At 38.8% G+C, this 25,012-nt stretch overlaps 1 protein-coding gene across 3 annotated transcripts in view; it reads right to left on the reverse strand.

Moving 5' to 3' along the window:
- Positions 1-25,012, reverse strand: part of COL8A1 (collagen type VIII alpha 1 chain) — an 86,840-nt gene that overhangs the window by 17,179 nt on the left and 44,649 nt on the right. The window contains exon 3 of one of the 3 annotated variants that reach the window (XM_051780985.1): positions 14,604-14,719. The exons of 1 other annotated variant lie outside the window; for it this stretch is intronic. The gene's annotated coding sequence lies outside the window, so the exon portion shown is untranslated. Of the gene's footprint in view, positions 1-11,065; positions 11,089-14,603; positions 14,720-25,012 lie in introns of those variants that run through there. One more of the 3 variants, XM_051780988.1, reaches the window with a different exon arrangement.

The following is a 25,012-nucleotide window of genomic DNA, read 5'->3' on the forward strand; positions in this document are numbered from 1 at the left end:
TACTCACAAGTTCTACTAGTAAAGTCATCCAGGGGCTAATGTTTTCAAAAGATGTGTTTGCAGCTTTGTGAGCTCCAGAAACCTTTGAGAGAGACTTTGGCAAGTAGCAGTACTGGACACAGGGTGCAATTTTGGCTGTGTTTAGAGTAGGAGCATTTTACTGCTAAAGGAATACTAAATGTCAAGGCTAGAAGCAACCATACCAGCAACTCTGAGCAATGTGCTGGGATAGTAAGCGCTGCCCACGCACATGCACGTGAGCATATGCACACAAATGAAACAATCCATAAAACAAAAAAATCAAAAGCTCCCAAGTCAGCTTTGCTGGTATTTCTGCATCTGTGTGGTGGCATAATTGTTTCACACTGCTGACTGAGAGGACCCCAGAGTGCAGCAGCTTCATGGCAGGCAAAGGAAGAAGCACCTGGAGGAGAGCTGGATTCAGAATGGAGGGGAATGTGTGAAGGAATTAACTGACATACCAGAGACTTAACAGTGCTCCGCTTGGAACTGAGGGGTAATCCAGTGTCTTCCATCATCACCAATTTAAGCTTTAATAATAAATCAGAACTGATTGTACTGGACAAAAATCTAAGAGCTTTTATAATCTGTGGGATTGTATGGCATCCATGTTTGCTCTTTCATTAGATACTGTTTTCATTACAGGTTTTTGAAAATAACATGCAGAGAGGCGAAGCAAGGCAAACTTAAGGAGAGTTTTCGTCTTTTCTTTTAAGACATAGTGGGCAAAAAGTACAAACTGCTGTCACATGACAATGCCATTGCCTTTAAATGTTTCAAATAGTATCTGTAGAAATAGATTATCACCCTCCTCTTTTCATTTTCAGCCTAAAAGGCGACACCAGTAATGAAAATCACTGAAAAATTGAAAAAAACCATCCAACTTCGTGTCTTTCATCTTTTTTGGCAATTGTGTTTCTTTTGTCTATTCAGGCTCTAGACTGGATTATCTCCTAATATGTGTACAAATCTCATTAGTCACCTTTGAGAACTGCTGTTAATTCTATGCATGCCTCTCCTTCCTGAATTCCTTCTTGTTTTATCCGTCTTCTCTTTATTACTAATACCTATACCTTGTTTTATCCTTTCTTCTACCTTCAACTTATATTTAGTCCCCAGATAATGCAGTTCCTTAACCATGGTCTGTTGAAAATAATTTTTTTCTTCTTTTGGTAAGGATTTCATGCCATTACGTCTTTGGTTTGGAATGAAGTCCTCATCTTGATTAAATGTGACACCTGAAATGAGGACTAAGCCATGACAAGTCATCCAGAGGAAGGGGAGAGATTTGTGTTTTCCTTCACTTGCAGTCATCAGTATATTATGACCATGAAACACTGCTGTGGCATTCATAACCTAGTGATAACTGTTATGGAAGAGAAGACAAACCTACTTATTTTTCATTTGGAAATGCAAAATTATTAACGCAATATTGTCGAAGAATTTCCTGGCTAGTTTTCCGTTGACTGCCTCAGGCTAAAAATGATTGCTGAAGTTTAATATTTTATGAAACCTCCTGACTATGAAGGTCTAGTAATTCTCCTTGGGAGGATCTGTGACACAGATAAAATGCAGAAACCTGAACAGACATGATGGAAAACTACATGCAGTAGAGACTGTAACTTTGAGAAACTTGTGTCCCTCCAGTGCCTGTGCATCAATTATACTGGTGAATATCTATTTTTTAAAGTAAAAAAAAAAAGGATATTTCCCAGAGTTCAGTAATATGGGCCTCCACAATTATAAAGAAAAACCTTACATGATCTAGAACAGATTTTTCTCTAGTAATTCAATTAATTGCTTCCATGTAACAATTAGCAACATTAGAAGCTCATGAAATTCAACAGTCAGAGAACTGGTCACCTGTGCAGACAGGTAACTTGACATAACCCCATTAATTTTGATGAGAACTGTAACCTGTATAAAATTTGCTAGTTGTTAAATATTTTAAAATGGATCTCAACCTATATATACCCAGACAATTATCCATGCAATAGACTGCAGCCCGTTTTTCTTAATCAAGCACAACTACAATGGGAATTTTGCTCAATTAAGAACAGAATAATTTGGCTGGTTTTTGTTCAGTTCTTGGCAGTAGAAAAAAAGTGGTCTTTCCAACACTAAGTGCCAGTGCAAAATATTTTGGCAAGGAACAAATGTCAGTTTAGATCTATGAAATTACCATTTCCAGGCAGTAAAATTAGAATCACTCTGGTTTGTATTAGCTTAAAAATACCCAAACCCTGGCCAGCTATTGTGTAGCTAAGTAAACAGGTATCCACTACTGGCCCAAATTCTATTCTCAATTATAGTAGCATTTTGACTGCAGGGGAAGCAATTCTGATTTTTAAGCAGAATAACCAGTATCACTGAGTATTAACTTTTCCATGTGCTTAGTTTATTGATATTGGTATTCTGCTGTAGAAATTATCACAGTGGTTAAATGTATCCTGTTTGAAGTGGACAACACTGATTGGTTTTGAGTCCATTTTACTGCATCTTATCTTGCCAATGATGACATTTAATAGGATGTCCCAGATGAACAGCTTCACTTGTCTAGCCCCTCTGAGCTAAAAGGAAATTTTCCAAAGATGGAAGAGTTGGAAGATGAGTGGGAGTGTTGCTTTCCTTTAATTATTTTCTTTTAAGGAAATGTTTTTCTTATCATTCTTTTTATCTATTCAAAACTATCCCAAAGTCTTCCTGGAAACTGGGCTGGAAATGTCATGAGAACAGACATTATTTCATATATCTGATATTTTTTTTTTCAACTGGCGACAAAGATCCCATTTAATTAAATGAAAGCAGACTTTGGATGTCTCTGTTGATGTACAGACCTACAGGCAGTAGGAGAATGAGGGAAGAACCTGTAACGTAAACCTATCTATTACATTAAAAATACATACTTATGTTCAGACTTGACCGTTGTTTTACAAGGAACTCCCAAGAAAACATGCATGTGGATCCCATTTCCTGCAGAAGTTTGCTTTTAATGCTCATGTAATCAACATATCATGCTTCAAAGATTTTTTAGTTTAGCTAGAAATAGGGCTGTAAATGTTCTACTCATATCCTTCCCCGTGGCTTAGCTGATGCTCCCAGCCAACCCACTTCATACCTGCAGAAAAGACAACTACTTGTTGGCCTGCTAGGGAGCTCTGTGGGCCAAGCATCAGCTCTGCAATCAGGTCTATAAATCTTCTAGATTATTTGTGTGCTGGAGCTTCTCTTGCCATTGTGATGAAGAAATAATTGAGTTGCAAAATTCCACCAGTTACATATGAAGCTCATGAAGTTTATTTTCTAACAAAAGCATTATTTTGTAAAGGGGGGGAAAAGTATAAATGTAAGCAGATACATATGTTTTTAGTACTTAAACCCATTTAATTACATTATTATTTTTGCCAAATAAGATGACATGGACAAGTTAGATGTTAGCCTTTTTTGTGAATTTAACCAAAGTGATCACGCATATTGTGTGCTACACAATTACCTTTGATCTTTGTCCAACCACAGCAAATTAGTGCAAAAAAAAAAAAGCGTGGGAGGACCCAGGGCTTCCAAATGTATTAAACTCATTACTGAGATGCTTTAAACTTACTCATCATTCAGCCTTGTTCACTCTTGGTGATGATGGCTCACTGACTAAAAGTAATAATCCTAAATTGAATTGTTTTGCAAAGAAATGCAGTGGTGCCTCTGTAATTATGATATAGATGATTCTCAAGAAAAACCCATTTTGAAGGTTGCCACATTTTAAAATGCATTTCCATAGCCTTGCTCTGCTGTGGGCTGCCAAAGGATGTGCATAAAAAATGAACTGAGGTGTCAGTGTCCAGAAAAGCCAGTGTTTTTTTCTTCATATAGAACACAATGTTTTTTTTCTCCAGATAGAACACAGACTCCCACAGTTGCTGTCTCTGAATGTGAGGCTGATGCTCTGAATCAGTGTGGTGAATAAGGCACATGCTGAATGTTTACTGTTCTCTCAAGATATTCTTTCTTTCCTGCAGTGCTGGAGGGGAGTGGGTTAGAAAATTATAAATGTGAAATCCTGTTCCTGTCTTCTATGAGGACATGCTGCCTAGAGAACTAAGGACATACTGGCTTACGTTTTTTCCCCAATTAATTCCTAAGGATAGACTTAGACATGCTCGTATCTCTGAAAAAGACTGAAGAGAGATTATAAACTGTCTGGTATTGTTGAGTTAACTAATGGATTGGGCAGTAGCTCTGAGAAAAACTCCTATGCTGGAATTGAATCCTGCCTGCTTGCTCACACCATGGGACTGCAGTAGGGGGTGGCAGAATTCTGGTTGTGAGCCCTGACCTGGTATGTCCAGACACCATCACTCAAGCAGCAGGCTCAGGTTTTAAAAGAACTAGAGATTTTTAAGCATGTGTGTAAGGTTGTTCTAAACTACCTCTATGACCTTGAGCAAGTTACTTACAGCATCATTTTTCTTTTGATGCCATGGAAAAGGCAGGCCTGAGCCAACATATACATATTGCTTGCTGTCACTCCACAGCTCCTACTTTTTGGCACATTCTAACCCCTGCTCACAAGTTTCTTCCACCTTGAACACTGCAGTTTCTATTGGAGATGGAAAGAAGCAATGGACACAAGCAAAACAATGGCAGTGGAGTGTCTTGTAGTGTTTTGAAGTCCCTCAGTTCCCATGTCTCATTTAGGACACCTCTGGAGTTCAGGACTCCAGATGAGGTCTACAGCACAAGAGTGGAAGTAAGTTGGCAAGCCAACCTGTGATGAGCATCCAGATGGTGCAGCCTGACTGACAAGGGTGTTCATGCTACCTGGTCTGAAGTTAAATCTTTGGTGCCTCTGCAAGACATTGCTTATGCTTCTGGGGCTGCTGTGGTATTGCCATAGGTATTGCCGTACTTTGCTAAATCTGCTTCAGTTCCTCACTTGCAAAATGGGTCTGAAACTCCTTACTTAGCTCTGAGTGATGCTGTAAGAAGTCAAGCATCTAAAAGAGGGCTATACTGAGTCAGCCTTCTCTTTCTGGTGCTTATGAATGTGTAATAAACTTACTTAAGTGTGGCAGTAAGTGGCAGTAAGCTCTTTTGTGCACTGTGTTGTTTCCAATAGTTTCCAGACTCTTCAGTTGACTGTTTACGGGTCCTTCTGAACCTCTGACTTCAAATAAAGCTACAGAGAGACCGCAAGTCAGTCTTGATGAGCTGACACATTTATTCAGGTTCTCTTCAGGGCTATGAAATGCAAAAGAATAGTTTCCTGAAAATATATTTGTCAAGAAGATGAGCACTCAAGATAAACAATATAGTGGAGGCCAAAAAAGAAATTGAAACAGGACATCCCCCCACATTGTTTGCTTAAGCAAAATCAGATGGATTTGTCTCTGGGGACTCCAGGACTGGAGCTACATTTTTTTTTTCATGCTAGGTGGCATATTCTGCCTGCTCTTTTTTTTCTGGCCTTGCTTTTGTGTATATCAGAGTGTCTTAAGCAATTATTCACCTCAGTTGTTCTATTTCATCCATGCAAATTAGAACTGCAGTTGCAGTTAATATGAAACTGTAGCACTATCTGCATTTTTTCTTAAATCCTCAATGTGTTACTCAAATTCTACATGCTAATTCATTGCTTGATCTGACTACATACAATTCGTTAACTCACTTTAAACCCTCACACAAGCATCCATCCTATGCCTTCAATTACAATGTCTTTCAAGAACAATTCCCTTCACAGTCTATGATGTTATTAAGAGATTGAATAATGCTTTACAATTAAAGGGACACATTTCTTTGTCTTGACATTTTGATTTTTCCTGGATTAGGTCACTATTATTAATGAAATTATCTTGCTTCTGTATTTATTTCACTCCAGTTTTAAAATCACTAGAGCAACTTTTTTTCAGAGTCTTTTCCAGAAATTCTTCAGTCCTAGAAAAATGTATACTTCATTAAACCAAACCAAACCAAAAAAACTATAAAAAATGGTTCTTACTGGAAGGAAACTTTACAACAAGTCTGCACTTTGTGAGAGAGGAATAAAGTTTAGGCTCTGATGCTCATCTCTGAGTAATGTAATTGAGAAGTATCTTCCTTTGCATCAGTGGCATTGTCCATGTGTAAAATTGGGATGAAATGGCTGAACAGAACAACTGCTTCATGTTTGTAGCTAGTTCATCTCCTGAGTAACAGCGGAGGAGCCTTCCTTACTGCCAACTTTCCAATATGGCATTCAGCATGACTGTAAAAGTCTTAGGGAGAAGGAGGTGAAGAGGGTAAAGAAGTCCTGACCAAAAATCACACTGGCCTGGTGTGCATTAGTACATTAAAAAGAGAAAAGAGTGTAATAAGGTTTAGAATAATTTTTTGTTTTAATCGTGGAAGTCCTTGTCATGCAGTAAGCAGCTGAGTTTGCTTAAGGAAGACAAAACAAACCAGGGCATGATTTGTGTAAACTGCATGGAAAGGCCATGTCTTTTTTGTGCACTGGCCTCCAGCCACAGGCTGTTTCCAGTGCTCCAGCTGGGTTGGGGGGGATGCTGCAGTCTTTGTGTCTTCACCTATTCAGATTCTGGTTCCTCCCCCTCCACCCTCTCCCAGGGTGGCAGAGCAAGCCAGCCAGGGGCCTGCTGTCCTAGAGGATTAGCCCTTTGCTTTAGGGAACTGGGAGAAGCACTCCTACCACCATCAGTGACCTCCACCTTCAAGCTCAGCTGCTCAGGCTGTGACTTGCTTTTGGAGCTCGCCTGTTACGACTTAAGGACTAGGTAGTGCTAATGAGTGAAAAAAGAGCTGAAATGGGTGATTGAAATGAGCCTCTGAAAGCAGTGGAAAGGCTGGCACTTGCACAATTTTGTAAAGGAAATACTGTTATTCCTAAGGAAAGGGTACTATTTCTACAGCTACAATTTAAGACATTTCCTCTTTATCACCGAAGCTGCACACTGGGACTCATCTAGGCTTAATGCAAACACTGCATCGGGCAGTTCAGGGATGGTCAGCTCATATGAACAATTGTAGCTTTGTAAACTTTGTTTGGAGTTTTATTAGATTCCCTGCTGCAGTCTTCAGTAGTCAGAATGGGCTGTGTATTAAACCCATCTACTAAACCCATCTTGTATAATTTTTCTAATTCTTGATGTAGTCACTGTAACTAATTTGTGGCAATAATCAAAGGAGAATCAGATGTTTATGTATTCTTATTTGCAACAGGGATAAAAGAATGGATTGTTAGCAAGTATATTTATAAAAACAAGTACACTGAATGCCAAATGGTGTAGCATCAAATGTTTCTCATCGGTGTATATGTATTTAACTACTGACAAGTGTTACAGCCAATTCAAACGTCTGTTGGAGCGATTTTTGATCAGTATAGGAACTGCTAGGTTTCCATGGGAAGGCCTTGGGAGCGGACAGGTCTTGGTACTGACACTGCCCCATAGGTGGCGTGAGCCGTCCGCTCAGCACAGACACAGGTCTAACACTCTTGCATTTAAAAAAAAAAAAAAGAAGCAAAATTAAAAAAAACAAAACACGTCCACATGATTGTCCTTTATATAGGAGCTATGGCTCATATTGGCTGGTGCACAACTGCTTTATACTGCCTTCATGTCTGAACTATCACACTGTGATAAATGAAAGATAGTTCTTTCTGGTAAAGGTAAAATATTATTTTAAGACACAATGTTTGCCTATGCCTATGAATGAGGAGAGTCTTCCTTTCTTCCACGTACTTTGATCACCTACAGACAGCTCATTACGAACAGCATATTCCTTGTAATGGCCAGGGCAAATATGATACAAGCTGAGCATTAACAAATACCTTTTCTTTCTGGCTTCCTGTCATTTAGTCTGTGTTTAGCTTTTCAGACACTCTCTCCTTTGTCAAAAGGCAAGGGCCTTTGTTTTCTGGCTATCATGGAAGTGTATCATGTTGGAATATGCTTTACTCTGAGCACATCAAAGTCTGCAGATTTTTCTGCTGGTGGGTAGACAATGGTAAGCATCAGCTCTTTGAGCTTAATCATTCTATATTTAGGGAAGAAAGGGAATGAATCTGGAGTGTGTCTGCAGTTCCTACAGATATATAATGCCCATTTAGGGGTCATATTCATTCCTAGCTGGGTTTAATCACATGTGAAGTTGTGTTTGTATTCCACATCTGGCCATGGCTGGACAAAGTAACGTGTACATTCAGGCATCTGTTCTGCTCCTTTCAGCACTACTAAATCTCAGAGCAAAATCATCCATATCTAGGTAAAAAGTGAGCAGAGAGAGGAAGTTAAAAGGAGAAGGAAGTCAAAGGAGGACTGTCTGGCGAGACTTTCTATCTTTAGGTCTTCACAACCACTGCGTACTTGCATGGGTAACTATTATACTTCCAAGGCAGGTGGAATGGACATCAAGTTTCAGGTACAGTAAAGAGATTTGTATCTCAGGGTGCAAAAATATCTGTCTCAAGAGGGATATAAGGGAATATGTTGCGCAACAACTGGAATGGGTATTCTGCCTGAGCCTGAAGGACAACATGTGCCAAGCATGCAAGCATCTGAGATTGGAAATAGATCCCTCATGGCATTGTCAGGTATGCCTGTGGGAGGCACAGGGAAAACCCCACCAGGTGCCTTCAGCACCTACAGACACAACATGGGCTCAAGTGTTTGGCACTCCTAGCATGCACAACAAACTCCTCATGTATGATCGTGCTGAGATACACCAGGGGTTGTGAGCATATGAATGCAAAAAAAAAGAGCTCACTTGGGAGGTTAAAAGAATACACTTTGCAAAAAATTTGGCCAATACCTGGCTCACCTGCTGTCCTATTTTTACTGTTTAATCCCATTCACACTCCTAGGTTATCTCTGAATATTCTCAGCCCAGGAAAGATGCACCCTAAGAAAAGATTGGTACAGAAGAGTTTTTTCTCGTTTCAGCAGCACAGGCCTGAATACTAGAAGTAATGATTTAACAAAAAGCAGTGGTTGCACTCACATCTGAGGTACATAGGTAATAAAACTCTTCTTTGGGTTTCCGAGGTTACATACCTCCAGGAAAACAGTCTCCACTTGGTTTAAATTTAATTGAGTCGAGGAAATAAAAATGTCATTGTCAGTGTTTCACAGGCCCAGCTAAACTTTTCCTAAAGGAGATGTTAATAATATTCAGAGGAGGGAATGAACTCACCGCAGGCAAAAATTATAATAGAAATAATAATAAAAAATCAGACTCCTTCAAGTCTCCTTTGGTTCAACTACGGATTGTAGGAGATTTCTCATAAAATATTTTAAGGATATTTTAATGTGACTGTACACTGGTTGGGAAAAAAATGAACATAACCTATTGAGAGTATTAGGACCCTTCCTCATCATGCTAAATTTTTAGCAAGAAAACTGCAGGCCACTTGGCATAGCTGAAGCTGGTTAAGCCTTTAGCTTATCAAACGTCACATGAAAGGTTGGGGCCGGGTAAGTGTTAAGGCTGTGTTAGGATGGCGTGTCCTCAAATAATTGTAGAATGCCAAACGCAGAGCTTCCCGTGTTCCTCCAGGCTGAGCAGGGATGCCAAATATACAGAATTGGAAGCTGCCTATCTGGGGTTTTTTATTTGCTTGATATTGTGCAGGCAGCAGAGACAAAATACCAAAAATACTTGAAATCCTTATGACCTTTCTCTGCAAACTGTGAACTTTGTCCACTAAACTCAAATTTCTATTTACACTGTCAGCACAGGCTCATGCTGTTGCCTTTTCTTTGCCTTTTCAGTTTGTCATGTATCAAGGGACAGCTTTACAAACACTGCACAAGAGGGGGGACCTGAGCACATTCCTGACCTTTTGCAGCTTCAAAATGCTAAGTCTCCGTTCTGTGGATTGCTTAAAAGTAGCTGTAATGCCAGCAAAGTAGCATGAAATATGCTGTTTGCACCCAAAGGAAATATTCTACATAAAGTCTTCGCCATCAGTTGGCATGGCTCACGTTCCCAACTTGTGTCCTGACTCCATGCTTCTGCACAGCTGACTCCATTTACACCATCTCCCATTTACATCAGGAATACACAGGTGATGGCTGAGTAAATGGTCCAAAAATGCATTCAGTAAAGTAGAGCATCACCTTCCTAAGTGAAACATCCCTGATTTCAGCATTGTGCTTCAGTATTCATCCACCCCTTGTAAATCATGAGCCAGACTGCTGCAGAGAACAAGTACAGGGGAAATTTCAGATGTATAAAGTAGAAATTGTGAGAATGAGTAGAGGAAGTAGAAAAGTGAGGATGACTAAGCACTGACATGGGTTAGGGAGTCTCCATCCTGGGAGATAATTAAGAAGCTGTCTGGACATGATCCTGGACAACCAGTCTAGGTGTCCCTGCTTGAGCAGGGGAGTTGGACAAGATAAGCTTCAGAGGTGCCTTTCAACCTTAACCATTCTGTGATTCTGTGAAATTGTTCCTATAAGACTGTAATATTTGTCACTGTTTGCATAACTTTTGCAATTAAAAAGGACAGCCTTAACCAGTTACTTAAATAAACCCAACAACTACATAAAACTCCTTTGAAACTAAATATTAGATTGAATTATATAGCAAATATTTTAGCTGAACTGTCATTAGCTGGGCAATTCTTATGACTGTATTTCAAATTTCATTTCATCCTGTAGTACCATTCCTTGAACTTTACAAGGCAAAGGTATTAACAGAGTTCTGTCTGAACTCTTTAGAGTCTAGAAAATTGTCTTAAAATGCAACATTTCCTGAGAGGCTCCTGCATGGAAAATACATTGGTGTTTCCAAAAGAAACTGAATGAGTGCACAAGGAATCGTTACATGGATAAATCATGTCAATGAGGCTTTTGAAAGAAGATTTTTCACTTCATGCTACTTTTCCTTGAATGTGAAAACTATGGGAAATGTGTGGAAAACACCTGTGAAGTGATGATAACAGCTATATGCTCTATATGTTGCTGTTAATCAGCTACCTGTTAATGAACTATATGCTTCAGCATAAAACAGGAGGATTTACGTGTAACGCAAAACGCATAAAAAGACTTACTGTTTGGTACAACTTTTTCCTAAATCAGAGAGGCCCATTGCTCCAGTCTTCCATGAATTTCCTGTTATGAACATAAAAATCTGCTGCTTACTGACTCGAAGTCTCCTTTCACATGAGTTTGTCTAGGAAGTAGGGGACTAGGGAAAAAGAGAATTTAACAAGCAGCAGGTTCCTTAGGTCTCTGCTTTGTGTAGCCTGGGATCATAAACTTGTCATCATGGTTACTAACAGCAAGCAGGAGGCATCCATAGAATATCTCCAATTCTAATGATTTGTGGAGGCAAGTTCATCTTGTTCTTTTTATGTGTTCTTCTGTACTAGAGCTTTATGTGTCAATTATCGCTACTAAAGCCCCAAACAAGCCCCTCTTCTTCAAAACACAGACAAAAGCAACCATTGGGTTTATTCACAGTAATGCTTGGATTAGTTAAAGAAACCACATTCACCAACAGGAAAAGAGAAGTAAATTTCTAAGCTATTGAATAACACTGCTATGTTTGGAAAGGATTTTTCTTTTGTAATTCTCCTTTAATTTCCTCCCATCCAAAGCTGCTGAGAGGAATCTGAAGCTAGGTTTTCACGAGTGACTAAAGGATCTAGCAACTGACTCCCTTTTAAAATAAATGGTCCTGGAAATGTAAGGTAACATTTCCATGAATACTCAAGTAATTTGAGGTTTAGGTTCCACTAAAAATCATCCAGTACTTCCAGTTCCCCAAGTGAGACAGGGAAAATTCAGACCAGTAAACTAATCCTTATTATCAGATAAACAGGGATTGAATGGAGGAAACTAAAGTATGAGAAAATGAGGAGAAAACTGAGGACACAGGAGATTACTACGTTCAAGAAGTTTATACACTAAAAGGCATAAAAGGCAGTTCAACAGGAAAAAGGACAGACAGAATATCAGACCATATAAATCAAAACACTGCTTTTAGTTACTTAGGTTTTCTTTGGATTTTGAGATATGACCTCAGTAAATCCACACAAAATTGTATAACTTTATCACCTGACTCAGTGCCTCTAAATTCAGCACAATATTTTTTTTTTCCTTCTGCTTCCTGATCAGATTAGAAAGTGTCTGAAGTTAAAGTGTGCATTCTGGTAACCTTTCTGAATAGTTTTGCTTTCTTCATTTCAATTGTTGTTTTTCAATTTAAAAATATTAAAATACCACAGTTGGGTGGGTAGTGACTACCATGACACTGTGTAGAAAACCAAAGCAATTTGAAGCAAGCTAGACATTCTGAGTACATTTTTAAAATACCTTATTGCTTAAATAAAATAAATCCCTTAGTCTAGCAATTACTTTCAGATGTTTGATTGTTTATTTTTAAAGAACTGTCATATCAACCATTTAGAATTGACAAGAACTACTTTGATATCTTCATGACTTTTTTTCTGGTGTTTCTCCCCTCCTTATACTGGGGACTATGTACTCATCTTCATTCTCTCTTGTATTTATCTTAATTTTGCTGTATTTTATTTTATTAGAGGAAAAACTTAGCAGAGCTGTTTGTGGCAAGATTCAGTTACAGGAAACCCAACAGCTAAGCCCCAGTTTCAGCTGAGACAATTAGACTGTTGATTTTGGTAGCAGCTCAGGACTTCTACTCGACCCAAATGCCTTTCAAGTCTATCTGCCAGTTGATGCTCAAGTCTGAAAATTTTCTTTATTTTTGCTATAGATAAAGGGCTTTGTTTCCTTTTAACTTGAGGGTTATTTCTATCCAGATATGAGTGTTTTGCTGAAATTCTTCTCCATTCACTGGAATAGGTTTAAAAAAAAGAAATAACAATATTTTCCAGATCTTCAAACCTTTTTTAAAGTTTTTTTCCTCCTTAATTCTCTGTTCCTTGATATCTTTGAATTGATGAGGATAGTGTTTGTTTCTCTCAAAGCAATTTTGCCATGCATGAGAAGTAGTAGGTGCTAATTTGTAATGCTTAGCTTAACCATTGCTTTTTTCTGTCCAGCAACTGTATTTAATAGCTCATACTTCTGTTTCACCTGTTGTAGGTAAAGGACTCTACTGAACATATGATACTTCTTAAAAAGTAATCTATATTATTATATAGAAGATATTTATCAGAAGGTTTGAAGAAATGACTAGTAAAAAGAGCAGTGTTCTTTTACACTCTTTTCACCGACTGCTACGGAAACTTTGCAGCTGAGTTATCAAAGTCCACTGCCATTCTTTGATGGATTTTTTTTTTAAGTGGACGGGCTCTAAAACTTTTTAAAACTTTTTTTTATGGATACTCTGAGAGAATGTAAATGCTAACTGAGAAGTGGTTTGTTCTCTGTCAATATTTTGTGAGCTGGAGCCTTGAGCATTTTTTTTCCTCTTTTGTTTTCTTCCTTGTTTTTTTCTTTTTAGACTTTTCTAGCAGTCTTTATAGGGTAGGTCACAGCAGCTGATGCTGGGTGAAATGGTTACCAGGGACAGCTCCAGCTGAGGACGTGGACAGAGATCCTAAAATCCTGGCACTGCACCACTCTACCCCAGTGCCTGTGAACCCAGTGAGTTCATAGTTCAGTGCTCCCCAGTGGGTACCCACCCCAGTAAAGCCCAGTGGGTTCACAGAGAGGGGTCTCTGCCAGGACTGATGCTCTATTGCTGCATGTTTGTGGAGTCATGTTTGTCTGATTCTACTGGTTTCATTTCAGACAAATTGTGTATGATTTCTCTGCAAGAGAGAAACACTATCGAATGTGGCATTCATGCTCCTTAAAAGATGTCCAGAAAGTCTGAGGAATTTACATGATTAATTCTTAACATGTGGATTCTTTTAATTAGCTATCTAGAAACCAAAACAGAGTGCAGGACACTACTGCAGTGCAGCTTGTTATGCAATAATGCATTTTTTCTTCCAAAAGTCACACTTGATAACAAACAATAGTCCTAGGCATAAGATGACTGTGGGCAGTATGAGCTAATGTCTAGTTGTCAGAAACTTTTCCATTAAGGCTCAGAATGATGTTTAACATACTCTTCCCATTATTGAGCTAAACTAAACATTGTATTAAGTATGGATTTCCCAATGAACATTACTGCTGTTTATTTTAACATGTGCATACATATGGAAGTAGACACGTGTACATTTGGGATACCAAAAGCACATCAGTAGCATGGTTCACTCTGTTTCCAGGATATAATGTTTTTTGGCATTTCTTTTTTTAATGAAACTTGTCCTTATCCTTTTCTGACCATAGAAGTAGGTTTAAACCAAGATTCTTTAAATAAACACAAAAGGCCAAAATTACATATTCCCTCCTATTAAACAGTGGAGAATGACTGAAAGGGTAGATTTCTTTATCTAGGAAAAAACTGCTGCTGAGGATGATCACCAAAATTTATGTACCATGTACTTTTCCACTCAAAATTCAAAAGCTCTGGTGTATAGCAAACACTTGAATAACTCATGAAATCCTGAGCAAGTGATAGCTTTAAGACAACTTCAGTTTTAAGGCTTTGCACTTTGGTTTTGGCATTACATATAATTTGTTTAGGATTTCAAAACTGAATATACTTACATTTAGATTTCAGGAAAGGGCAGAAGAAGGGCAGGTTGTTTGCTTTTCACTTTAAGAGACCTAGATTTCCTGATTGTGTTAGGCACGTTGTTACTTTGTTGATTTTAAGTTGGTCCCTAGGGGGAAAAGAAAGCTTATAAGAAATGTATGAGCACACTATCTTTTTTTTTTTCCCAGAAATATTATGAAATATTGGCCAAGATTTTCAAACATAGTGGTTTAACATAGTCTAAATTCTATATTCAGGCTACTTATTCAAGGTCTACTGTTCAGAAGTACGAAAATCTGGCAACTCATTCACTTTAAGTAGCCTTTTTAGTTACTCAGTGCTTGTGAAAACTGATGTAGCAGTTTGAATATGGGCTAAAAATCCTGGTGTTTGGTGTTTTTGTTGGCAATCCTGTGATAATTATGCTGTAAATCAAAATATGGGTTTGGATTTCAAAAACGCCTTGAGCCTTGTTCCGACTCTTCTGCAGAGACACTGCATAACTTTTTCAGATTACAAGGTATAAAATTATCGGTTTGAAGTACAGATGAAAAACTAATCTCATATTTCTTCACATGTGTTGCGCCCCTGAAAATGCACACACAAACCCTTTCATGCAATGCACAAATAAAGTCATTAGTTCCCAAGAGACTTAGATTAATATGATGTGCTTGGAACTACCAAAGGACCCAAGCACTACTGCACTCATAATGTGAGAATACTAGCAAGGGGAGTCACAGAAAATGCTAATGTCCTATATAAATATAAAATATGCATATCTCTTTTATAGGCTAATTGTTCTCAGGCAGCTGTTACCAAGTCCTGTGTGCCACGCCTGACCCAATTCTCACTGACATGACTGAGAAGGGTCTCTGTGATTTGGTGGGTTCAGCTGCCATTGAGATATTTAGAGTTCAGGCCTGGATGGTGAATTCTGGAGAACTGTGCTCCAACTGGAGTGAGCACGTGCTTTGGTGCTTTGCTGGATCAGAGTTCAGGAGGCCCCTGTGCCTCTCTGCACAGCCCCTGTCCTCAGCTGCTGACCACACATTCCACTTGCTGCTCAGCATCCATCCCACTTGAAGCCATGGGCTACTAGAAAACCAGCTCTTTGATAGGCAGAGTGATGCTTTTCATATTCTGATTTGCTTTGTGGTTGAAAATTGAGATATTTGGCCCAAGGAAGACCTTGGGCCTGTGTTTTCACTCTCCAGAGACATTGATTTCCCAGCAGTCAGAGTAACTCCAAAGAGCCAAACACACCCAAAGGTATCTCTCCATTTACTTTTAGCATTTTATCAACCAGGGCAAAATTAAAACTCAAGAGCAGTGGCTCCTAAGCTCTGTACAGCTGAGCTTCAGCAGTGCCATTGTACCCCAGGACTCAGTGGGCCCCAGGCAGCCGTGACCTGGGTGGCCTGGCCACCATGAGACTGTGCAAATCTCAGTGGGTGGAAGCATTTGGAGAGGAAGGTGTACAAGGGAAACCTGCAGGTAGCTTGCCTGTTTTACCTCAGATTTATTCAAGCCCATTTGAAACATGTCCACTATACCCTGTTTCATCTGAATGCCACACCTGGGCTATTGTGAGGTCTCTCACTTTCAGATCTGACAAAAGAATTAATTAAATTATTGTAAAAACAGTACATTTACACAAAAGAAGCTTGAATTTTCTAGACAGAGTAGCATTTTCTGCCAGAAAGGACATCTCCGAACGTCTGCCCAGGTACCTCCAGGGTCCATTGTTGCCACCCATCCCTTGAGCTTCAGGTCTCTGATTGGAATCTGTTTTCTCCCTTTCAGGTGGCTCCAGCTGCCCACCTAGTCCCAGCACGGGCTCCAAGAGCTGCCACATGAGCAGCCAGGTGGATGCCTTCCTCACAAAGCCCAAAGCCCTTTCAGAAAGTAACTGGCTGCTTTCCAGGCCCTTTGGTTCAGATTGTGGATTAGATTAATGATGACAAAGCCTTCTGGCCGCTGGTGTCAAATTTATTTTAAAAAATCCCTTTATGATTGCTGGCTCAGTTCTCTGGCAATACCAGATCTAGAACTGGCCTTCAAACCACCTTTGTTTCAGTAGATAATCCGACATGATCTTCTCCTGACCCCTTCCATCTCTTGCAAGCAGACCCCTGTTCGGTTTGTGGTGCAGTTTAGCAGATGTGTGACCACTTCAGAAACCAATAGGAGATAATGTTCCAGTGCTGTGGATTATTTGCAATTCATTGGAGCTGTACAAAGAAATGTGTATTTGGCACCTTTCTGAGGGGACTCTAAAGCCCGGAGAGTAGAAATTGCCAGTGCATTATGCACAACTTCATTGCCATTTGCTTCCTAGTTTTTTGAAGAGTAGCTTTTCATTGTTTATCCTGCCAAACAGGCCTTCTCCTTCAAACAATGAGTCAGTAATTCAGAACACATCTACACCCTATATCAGCATTTTAGAGATGCCTCTGTGCTCCATAGTTCAGCTCAGGATACAAGCTTCTCTCCAAGTTGCAGATATTTAGGTTCGGGGCTTTGGCTCAGCTTCTTGTGTGAATGAGGGGAAGTCACAAAGTCAGAAGTAGCTTTGAATAGTTAGCAAAATGGCGAGCTGCCAGACTGAAGGGGATGGCAAGCTACTTTGCCTGTGACCGAGGAGAGAAGGATTAGGCATTTCAGCCAAACAGCTCATTCCTGCCTCTTGTTTGTACCATCCATGCTGCTGTTACTGCCTTTGCAGGATTAGAGAGAGGGTAAAGGAGTGCCAGTGTGTACCAGAGGGTCCCAGTACAGCAGCAGCAATCACATCTGCCCTTTCTACCTCCAAAAGCAGCAGGATTCTGCCTTTCTGTCCTGGTCCTGCCCTAGTTCCTGTCCCTCCAAACTAGTATGACCCCTCCTTGACAATCAAGAAAGAGCAGAAAAATGTGTAGATGTTGATGATGGAGATAGTGGAAGTGAAGGGAAGGTCTCTGGGTGTCCTCACTAGAAGGAGAAGGGAAAGGAAGGAAAAGAAGGGGTCATAAGGAGGAGAAACAACTTTAGAAACAGAAAAAGTGCCATGTCCCCCCAAAACCACCCCACACAGAGTCCATTCAATCCCTACCTTTCTCACATATCTTTCCCTATCCCACACTGTGACTGCTATCCCTGCCTATCTTGTGTGCTCCAAGCATTCCCTTGGCTGAGAGTTTGGTGTTGCTACAAGTGTAACAAAGTGTAAAAAAGACAAATTCTGGCTCCAGTAGATCACTCAGCAGGCTCCCACTGATTTTTCTGAGGGGAATTCCTGGCCACTTTGAGATGTTCTCTTTAAAATTCATCTAATATTATTATTATGCAGCTCTTCATGTCCTGAGACCAGTCACTTCATGTCCATTCTTCCACTTCACTGCCTTCAGAACCGAAAACCTATAATGGTGCAATAATTTTTTTTTAACAAGAGAAAAATAATCTCTTGAAAGATTTACTACTGAAAGATTTACTACTGATAAAATCCCTGTCTTCCCTGTGTTATTATTTTTATATATATATATATATATGGGCTATTTGGAGAAGTTCCAAGTACAAACCATGATGTTGAGTAACATGAAGCAACACAAGGCAGTCTTTTTTGTTATGGAGAAAATAACTTTCAAGAAGGCTACTTGGGGAAGGAAGAGATGGAGGGAATATGAAAGAGAGGAGGATGAGAGAAATGATTTCTTAGAGAGCATTTAAACTTTGAATTTTCTGACTGGTAGATTTTCATTTCATTGCTCTCTTTTTAAGAATTACTTCATGCAAAGCTGTAGCTGAAAGGAGAGAATTTGCTTTCTGTGTACTACTTACTTTCAAATAGCACACACTCTCCTCTGCCTTCCACTTTCCTGACTGCAGATATTAACTGAGTGTGGAAAACAACATTTTGTTTTCAAGTGCAGAAATACAAAAGCAAAAAGGCAGAAAATAACTGTATTTTCTCTCTTACCACAGAAACAGCATGACCCCTGGTTAATTTAAGTAGTCACATAAATATAACTTCTATTTTAAGCATATGCTTAAGTTCTGCTGATTCAATATTCAGCCCAAATGCAAATGACTTTCATGGAATGAGGTTTGCATTGAACTGGATCCACTTAGTAAAATATTTCAGTCTAGTGTTTGAGGGAGAAAAGAAGAATCTGATCAACTGCTGGAAATGCCTCCATAGCAAAATCACTTCTGTACTGATTGATTGTGCTGCTTTCTAGTGAATTTTTAAGTGCTACTGTGGGATGGAAGGCTGATCTGGTGAAAAGTCACAGGGGACGTATACAGATAATTACATCTTTTTAAAGTAGCATGCTACATAGGATTTCCTAAACTGTACCAGAAAACATTAACATCCTGGAACTGACATTTGCAATTTCAAACTCCAGCTCTCCAAGCATAATGAGTGTCCTAAATGTTTCAGTATCAAATTAGTGTCAGTAAATGTTTCAGTATCAAAATTGGGACTCACTTTGGATTTTTTTGCATTTGTTATTTCCTTTTCCAGTGTTCCAGAGATGACAGCTGTGATATTTAATACTAAGAAATAGTAAATTGAAATAGCATGTTTTAAAGTATTTATTACATTTGATTACAATGTATATAAGTTGTTTTCATTTATAATTCACTCTTTTCTTCTGACACTGTTCTCTTTTTTACTTAAAGTACCTGTGATTCCTATCCTCTGTTATACAAAATACACAAATACTTTTACATAACTACAGCCTTTGTCTAGTCACACACCAAAATAGAAGGTAGAGGATATGAAAATTACTTATGACAGATGAGTCACATTAATATTTTGTTCAAAGCCATGAGAAAAATGAGACGGAAGGGGTGGGAATCAGAACAGATCAAAACCCTTAGTGCTTTATGATCCAAAACCACAACTAGCTATTGAGGTGCAAAATGTTCTTTTTTAAATAAAATGTGAGAAAAACACAGAGTTTTGTACTGCAGATGCTGGCAGCACACGATGTTGCAATTATTCTCAATATTTTGAGAAGTTTGAATCATAACCAGAACTTTGAGCAACACTGAGGTAAAAGCATTTTGTGCTCCTTCATAACACACATACACACACACACAGACAAAAATTTAAAAAAATTGGGTTTGTCACAGTTACTTCAGAAATGGTGCACCAAGTTTCTACCAGTGACTGAGATTCGAAACAGAAGGGAGGGATGTCATGACATCCTCTTGCCTGTTTTATTTTTTCCAGCATAGTAAATTCAGAATCATTCAGATAATACTCTGATTAGCTTTATCAGACTTCTGTGCTGCTTAAAAAATCTTGTATATTCTTTGAAAATAATCATTCTGACTGCCTTTTACAGGTAATTTACTATTTCAGTACACGTGACTAGCTTAGTCTGGATGTGAAGCATAATCTTGCTTCCTATTTAGAGGACACTAATTAGGATCAATCACATTGGGGAGCGCTCTCAATAGGTTACCACTCATTATTAGTCTTAAGAAGAAACATTACTCACTCCATCTGATGTGATCAGGTAATATAATCTAAAATTCAGCTCACTGTTGGGTGAGCTTAGGACCTAAGTATTCTCTTTATTTATTCCCTCTTCTTGACTCAGTATCCAACAAAGAGCTCAAGTTAGCAAGATGGTAAGCATCCTTCATGAGCTTGTCAGCACCTCAAGCCTTAGGAAAGGATGTGCTTTTTTTGGTCCCTGAGGGAGGCAGGCAGGCACCTTGAGGGAAGTCTGTGCACTATGAGAGTTTCCAGCTTCCCTGGCTGCACAAGGAGTGCTTCAATATGGAAGACACTTCAGCCTGCCAGGCTCCAGTTCAGCAAAACACCAGGGAAGGACCTAAGCATCCATCTGGAGACACGTATTTCACTAACTGTGATCACTTCAGTGTAATTGTATTTGGGCTGTAAACTCTGTACAGTTACTCAATAGGACTGAAGCTGTGCTGTGTTTCTCATCATGAGAGTGAATTAGATAGATAAGTATAAGCTCTGCTTAATGGTGCTTGTTTGTTCTTCAGTCTATTAGCAAGGGCTCTGTTCCTACCCACTCCCCATTGAAATCTGTCTTTTCCTCATATGATAACAAAAGTAGCTGTTCACAGTGCATACCATGATGGGCTGGGCTGGTTTTATGCAACTTTTTCATGATGTGTAGGAGAGATCAAATGTGGAAAGTGAACAGACAATTTATGGATAAAGAATGAAAATTTAAGAACTAAATGAGTGGTCTTAACCAGACAATTCCCGTGTACTTTATTTAGAGAAACACAATTCTGAATAATTAAGAACCAGCACAATGCTTTGAATATCTAGCTGTAAAGGTATTCCCTTAAGCCAATAACAGCAAGTTCTCCTTTTCCTCCATTTTTAATTTGCCTCATCATGCCTGAGGAATTTTTCTACCTTCTTAGCTTATGCAATACTTTGGACTTGTTCTATGGGTATAAAACACATTTCCTATAATCCATCAAACATCAGTAACTTGATTCTTTATGATTAGGCTATTGGAGGCTATTAGGGTGTGGTTGCAACTTGTTTGCAAATAGGTATAGCTGTTGCACTTTTTTTAGTCCATGGAAACTCAGTAATTTAGTTTTTGTTTGACAGGCAATGTGTGAGATACAAGCCTTGAGGTAAACATAAACACATAAACATAAACACATTTCTTTAGTGATACTGGAACTATCACAAGATGTGTTTCCTGTTAATATGGCTTATAACTGTGATAAGCTTCTCAGGATTTTCAGGCAAAGCAATTCCTACAAAACCACCTCCACAGAAAAGGTTTGTTGGAGCATGCTGAACAGCAATTAAAGAGTAGGCCTCTGAGGGCCAAGAAGATTATAAAGGGGTATTATTGGTCCAGACAGAAATATTGCCAGGCCTTCAGGAAAGAGTTTTGTACCGCTGCATGTTTCTCTCTGGTATATTTCTACACCATGAACTTGTACAGAATTTCAAATTTATGATGAAATCTAAACTCTGTTAAGACTACTGAACTCCTGTTTTGAAATTTTTTCCCGATTCTAACTAATACACAGAAAGATTTGCTAGTGCAGCCAAGATTAGCTATTTCTGGGAGACATACCTGTAAAAGGTAACAGTAGGTATAAAGAATATGGTGTCATTTTAGTCAGGTTATTTATGCATGCCTCTTTAAAAAAAAAAGGGGCAAAAAAAAAGCAAAGAAAAATAAACTTTCCAGTTCCTTACTGCTGCCAATCTCAATAAACCAATTCTTTATCCATCCAGGAATTTTTATCAGCTTAGTCTCATATTATAAGGAAAAATGAAGTGAAAGTGCACATTTTTTTATATAATCTAATAAAAAGTCAGAACACATAGCTTGTTCATATAGCATGCAATGACCCCTGTGCTCTATTGACTACAGGTATAGGTAGTGTTCCTTACCCTGATTGTCACCAGGCAATTGTTGCTGCTTTGTTCATTTGTTTGGCTAAACTCCCTGACCCACACCACTTGCTTTCATGTAATTTACCTTTAGAAGTTAAGTAACAGCCATAAGGACTATGCTAACTTCTGGATAGTATATTTGAAGGAATTGTTCTAAACACCATCATTATAACCAAGATGAAATAGAGCAGAGTACAACCTTGACTGTCCTCTGCATGCTGCGCATGGGCAGAAGCAAACAAACAAAAGTAAATTCTGTCTTTCATTACTGATATCCAGATAACTGAATATTAGACACTCTATGCTTTTTGATTTTTGGCAAATGGAAAAAGCTTAAAGGAGATGAAATTAAGAAACAGTTTCTACATTAGCATTATAAAATCTCACATCATAAGAAAAGGCAAAACTTTTCTGTTTGTCTCCAGAGCGCGAAGTTGATGAGGTAATTAAACATGCACCTCATTTATTTTTGAGAGCAAGTGTTATATGTTGAATTATGTACATGATTAGTTTCTTTGCTGGATCAGGGGCTTACATTAAACTGATGAAAATGCCCTCATACTCAGCAGAGAGTAAACTACCAATTGCAGGAAAGCGTGGATGGTTTTCTTTTTCAACATACTTTTTCTCTTAAATAAAATCAAATCAATTAAATGTACTCAAGCAGGCATGTTTTATACTCAAATTGGGATGAGGAAATGTAAAGGAACCTGGTCTACCATTATTAATCAAAAAGGCAAAATGTTATTTTGTATGTTTCATCACACAGTAAAATGCTTTCAGGTTTACAGAGGAAAAAGTTCTGAGAATATGTTCGAAATGCTACCCTTGGAAGTAAAATGCCTATGTGGACTGTAAAGTATGACCTCCCCTTCATTCCCCTTAGGGATTCAGGCTGTTTGTTGTCTGTTCCTTTTAAGGCAAGATTTTAGAAGTTTCCCATTACAGGCAAGGAGGAGAATTCCTCTCCATGCTAATATAGTACCCAATAAGCTCATGCCAGTGGCTTATTTGGTCATCGTTACAGTAGTACCTAAATATTCACATATTTACCTTCAGAGTACCTTGTGAGGTAGGCAAAAGGTACTGCTCCCATTTTGTGTCTGGAATGAGGCTAATTCCTCGTCCCAAGGTTGGTTAGGACACGTGTAATAAATGAGGGGCATAGGAAGGAGGTATTCCCTGTCCCAGGGTAGTCCCTTAGTGGGTCAGCCTTCCTTTCTACAGGAATATGGAACTTATCCAGGACCAGCAGCACAAACACTGCTTGTGTGTTTGAAGGAATTATGACACAGCCCACCTCTTGAACTGTGTTGCACTTGGGATATGTCCTATGATCTCATGTTCCCCTGCCCCTTGACTTCCTAACCTCAAAAAGCATAGCATCCACTTTTCCAAGCACTGAATTATTTTTATCTTATGAATGTAGTTAGCTAATTAAAACCCAGAGTACATACTGTGTTTCTACCATCCTTGGAATTTCTGCTGCAAAATTTCATCACTTGATGTGATTATATGGGTGGTATTTATACATGTGACTGCACTAGACTCCCCGCTGTACTGCTGTGCAAATTAAGGGCTTTAAAGAGACAGCAGCTATACAGTGAGGTGTGTGACACGTCAGAAAGGGTGTTCATGCATGAGTCATGAAATAAACATTTCAAATGCCATTGAATATATTTAATTAATAAGATGGGCTGGTAAAAATGAGAACATTAACTAATCATAGAATAGCCTGGGTTGGAAGGGACCTTAAATATCATCTAGTTCCAATCCGCCTGCCATGGGGCATTTAAAAATATTCTCAGATTTATACAATAAGAAACAGCCCGAACACCACAAAATAAAGTACTTTCGCTTAGCTGAAGTCCTACAGACAGTCTCTAGCAACAGAAAGAACATTTGGATGGAAATATAACTAAGCAGAGATTCTGCAAATATTTCAGCTATAAAAAGCCACAGAAGTCCAGGCTTCGATGAATTCCTGAGACCATTTTATAAAGAATAAAGGCATTTACTAAAACTAATTCTAAAGAAGGATACCTCTTCTGACCTGAACAGAAAGATTTTGGTGATAGAATGTTTCTAATCACAATTCTAACACTTCTGAAATTAAGAATATGTGTAGAAAGTACAGATCCCGAATAAAGATGGATTGTAAGATGCTGACAAACATTCTCACCAGCAGAAAGGAAATAATCTTCTCAAGTATTAAAGAGATGTATCACTTTAGATTAATTAAGAACAAGTTCATAATGATGTTAGTTCATTTATTTAATTTCACTTTGTTGTAAATGTAGAATTGAGGCTAATGCCAGCCTTTTCTGGATGTAGAAAGAACGATTTTGATAGATTGGGATGGACTGGCTAAATTTAAACTGTTGTCCATAGTGTAGCCATCTGAACGTAGCAATATAACTTCTCTGTTCTAGAGTTCACACTACAACTAGTACCAAAATCAAATTTGCATGCATATGGGAGAACAACTCCAGCAGTTAACCCCTCTTTTTTTTTTTTATCCCTGGTATTTTAACCTGAACTAATTTGAAGTCGTCTGCTACATCAGTTGTAAAATCATTTTATAGCTAAGTTCCACCTTTCTTCCAGATGCCATCAGAGTGACACCACAGTCAAAGTGATCTATATAGTTGTAACTTCCAAGATGGATCTGCCCTTACTGTAGATAATTTATATGTTACATGTGATAGAAAATAAATCTGTCTTCTGTTTTTGTGGCTTAAATATGGAGGATTTAACAGACTTAAACACCTTCACTGGTGTCCAAGTCATAGGGAGATGGGGATCATAGAATCATAGAACATTAAGGGGTTGGAAGAGGACCTTGAAGATCATCTTGTTCCAACACCCCTGCTGTGGGCAAGGACACCTTCAACTAGACCAGGTTGCTCAGAGCCCCATCCAACCTGGACTTGAATTTCATTGGGACTTAAATATTATTATTGATTTCATGTGGGATGTTGTTGCCATGTTTGGAAGTGGTAATCCTAGCCTATA

This window comes from Manacus candei, unplaced genomic scaffold, assembly GCF_025592945.1.
Source record: "Manacus candei isolate 608988 ecotype Guabito, Panama unplaced genomic scaffold, ASM2559294v1 h1tg000014l, whole genome shotgun sequence".
NCBI classification, from domain to species: domain Eukaryota; kingdom Metazoa; phylum Chordata; class Aves; order Passeriformes; family Pipridae; genus Manacus; species Manacus candei.